General features: G+C 34.9%; 1 non-coding gene across 1 annotated transcript; it reads right to left on the bottom strand.

Annotated features, from left to right (window-relative positions):
* Positions 1–2,951: 2,951 nt before the first annotated feature.
* On the bottom strand, positions 2,952–3,058 carry LOC121225605 (small nucleolar RNA R71). The gene has a single exon (XR_005923465.1). It is a non-coding gene; the product is annotated as a small nucleolar RNA R71 (small nucleolar RNA).
* Between the last annotated feature and the right edge of the window lie 591 nt (positions 3,059–3,649).

Genomic DNA, 3,649 nt, shown 5'->3' with positions numbered 1-3,649 from the left:
TTACTAGTACTTTTAGTTCTTTTGGGTTCGACAATCCGGTCTTGCTAAAACTATACTATTGTTCGATAGGTACACTTGCCTACACCGCAATAATAGTTAGTTTCAAGAACGATTAATTATAAATATTTAAAACCTATCATCAAATAACGCGATCAGCCGTGTTTGACCCCGTGCAACCCTCTGACTTGCACACACGACCATGCCATATGCCCGTGTGCTAGGCCGTGTGGTTAATTAATTTAATTTGAAATTAGATGCAGGTTTCACAAGGCTAAGACACACGCCCATGTTCTAGGTCGTGTGGCACATATCGTTGAGAGACACACCCGTGTCTCTGCCCGTGTGCTCAATTCTGAGCATTCTATTTCTCAAAATTAAGGTGCAGGTGGAAACACAAAAATTTACACACTTTTTCATATCCTTTTTAACTTAAGTTCATGTGAATTCGGTTAAATTCTTATCAAAAAATAATTAATTTTTATAAAATAATTAAAGTGCACTTAAAATATGAACATGTTGAAATTTATTTAATTTTATAATTATTTTTGATGAATTTTGGTTATTTTCGACAGATTTGCAGAAGGGGCGAAAATGGCTTGGCAAACACTGCCAGAAGCACAAAATCGAGAAGCAATTTGAAGTATCAAGGTGAATTAATTTCCAGCCTAAGGCGGTCCAATTATGTGTATTAATTCATAATATAATTAATTTTAATTTATACCCAATTTAATTTGGGCTAAATAAATTATTATTAATTATTTATGGAAAAAGTGGTCAAGTTGAACCGAACCAATTGAACTAAACCGGCCAAGGATTGGGAAGCCCAAAAATGTCCATATGCTGACCCAAATCAGCTTATTAGCTGATTAATTAAGCTTGCAAAGAAGCCCTGAAGACTTGTCAAAGCTGCATTCAAGCCCCTGAACAATTGGTGGCTTTATGGATTTGCCCCAAGCCATATTTAGCAAAGTTGAAGCCATCAACTTTGCCACATAGATGGCTGGCCAAGGGGTGGCTCTTTGGCTGATATTTTTAGAAAATTTTAGCTACCACATTCAGCTATAAAAACCCCCTTTGGCTGATCATTAAAAGCACACCACAATTTATTCACATCTCTTCTATCCTCTCTCACTTTCTCCTCTCATTTTTCCATTTCAAGTCCCTTGCTCTTTGCCGATTTCTCCCCTAGGAAAAGGGTTATTCTTCAGCCATTTTGGAGAAAAATTGAGGTGCTCATAGCAGCCTTGATTGGTGAGGACAACAACGAGCAAAGACGGAGCAACCTAGTCAAGCCACGAAAAAACACCGGATTTTATTCTTGTTCCCTATCTCTTTAATTTTTGTTGTTTTTATGATGAACATATTTATTAATATTTATGTTGTTGGAATGGTTAATTTAATTAGCTTAGCTTTAATTTAATTCATGTTGGTTTGATTTCATTTCATCTGCTTAAATTATTAAAAATCATGTTTATGCTGTTATAGGCCTCGGTAAAATGCTTGATTAAGTAAAATCATGCCTAAGTTATTATTGCATTACAATTGTGAGGTAGCTAATGAATTAATTATTAAAACAGATTGAAATTGTAATTAATGAACATAATACTTAATCAATGCATGTTTATTCTTCTAAGGTAGCTGAAGGTTAAATTAGCAATCTATCTGGTGATACACTTGCCTTGCATAACTTGCAAGATTATTGTAATTAAACTGTTTCAAGGTAAGGATACCTTGTTACCTCACATAGTATTTTATATGCTTTTTAGATTGTATTAATCGTTTGAATTGACATAGGGATATGCAAGAGATTAGTTCAATTTAATGAGTATGTATGTGCCATAACATGTTTGCTTATTAAAATTTGTTTAATCGTTTGAATTAACATAGGGGTATGTTAAGAGATGAATGGATTTATGTAGGTGAATATGTTCATAAGTTAGCAAATTACTGAGTTGCCGTGAATTTATTCGTAACAACATAAACATGAGTTTAATAATTCTAACTTAAAGAAATGTAATTAAATCAACACAATTATGTCATCTTGATTAAATCATATTTTGAAATCGTGCATTTGAAATTTATTTTTTTAGTTTACTTAGTTTAAAATATTAGTTTTTAATCACCCTCTTCAAACAAAATATTTTTCTTCACCAAAGTGTTTTAAATAGCATCCATAAATAATTCTTTTCGGAGTCTCTGTGGGTACGATAACTCGACATTTACTTGTCACTTTATTACTTGTTGCGGTTGTGTACACTTGCACATTTCCATTGTTCTGAGTTTTTGGCGCCGTTGCCAGGGGCTCTTTTAAAAAGTCATTATTTGTGAATTTTTTAGTTTTGCATTTTGGTTTTTTTGTTTAATTTTTAATTTAATTAATTTTTCTGTGATCATTTCAGCTGTTTATGAGTATTGACCGAATTATTGACCTACTCCCTGTAGACCCTGAGATTGAACGAACTTTCCGATAGCAAAGAAGACAAGCAAATCAGAGAAGTACTGAAGAGATGAACTTCCAAAATCTTATCCAAGGAAATGGAACAAACCCTGCTCAAAATCCTATCCTTATTGCTAATGATAGGGATAGAACTTTAAGACAATATGTAGTGCCAGTATTTAATGATATTAATACGAGTATTAGGAGACCCGAAATTGAGACACGACAGTTCGAGCTGAAGCTAGTCATGTTCCAGATGCTTCAGACAGTGGACCAATTCAGTGGAATGCCTACCGAAGATACTTACCTACACTTAAGACTGTTTATGGAAATGAGTGATTCTTTCAAGTTAGCTGGAGTACCTGAAGATGCATTACGATTGAAGCTATTCCCATATTCAATAAGGGACAAAGCTCGAGTTTGGTTGAACTCATTGCCACCAAACTAAATTTCCACATGGCAAGAGTTAGCAGAAAGATTCCTTATGAAGTATTTCCCACCTAGCAAGAATGCTAAGTTGAAGAACGAGATCGTTTCTTTCCAACAAATGGATGATGAGTCCTTGTATGAAGCATGGGAAAGATACAAAGAGTTATTATGAAAGTGCCCTCATCATGGAATTCCACATTGCATCCAACTTGAGACATTTTATAATGGTCTCAATGCTCACACGAGGATGGTAGTGGACGCTTATGCTAACGGTGCTCTCCTTTTTAAGTCTTATAATGAGGCTTATGAAATCATTGAGATGATTGCCAGCAACAATTACCAATGGCCAACCAATTGAGCAACGTCAAGAAGATGAGTTGCTGGAATACATGAAGTAGATGCTCTTACTTCACTCGCATCTCAGGTATCGACAATATCCTTAATGCTTAAAAATCTTACTACTAATGGGTTTAATAGTTTTGCAGCAGAGTCACCAACCCAATTTGAAAATATAGCCTATGTTTACTGTAGGGAAGGACATTTATTTGAAGAATGTCCATCAAACCCAGAATCCATGTACTACATAAGTAACCAAAACCAAAATCGAGAAAGGCAAGGACTACAATCCAATTTTTATAACCCATCGTGGCTAAATTACCCCAATTTTTCTTGGAGTAACCAAGGGGCTGGAACCAGTAACACTTATGCGCAATGTAGACCAACCCATTAGCCTAGTTTTCCCTAACAAGTTCAGAAACCAACCCAAGCTGAACCATCTAATAG

The sequence above is a fragment of the Gossypium hirsutum genome, chromosome A03 (assembly GCF_007990345.1).
Source record: "Gossypium hirsutum isolate 1008001.06 chromosome A03, Gossypium_hirsutum_v2.1, whole genome shotgun sequence".
NCBI lineage: Eukaryota > Viridiplantae > Streptophyta > Magnoliopsida > Malvales > Malvaceae > Gossypium > Gossypium hirsutum.
This window is presented reverse-complemented; position numbering and strand designations above follow the sequence as displayed.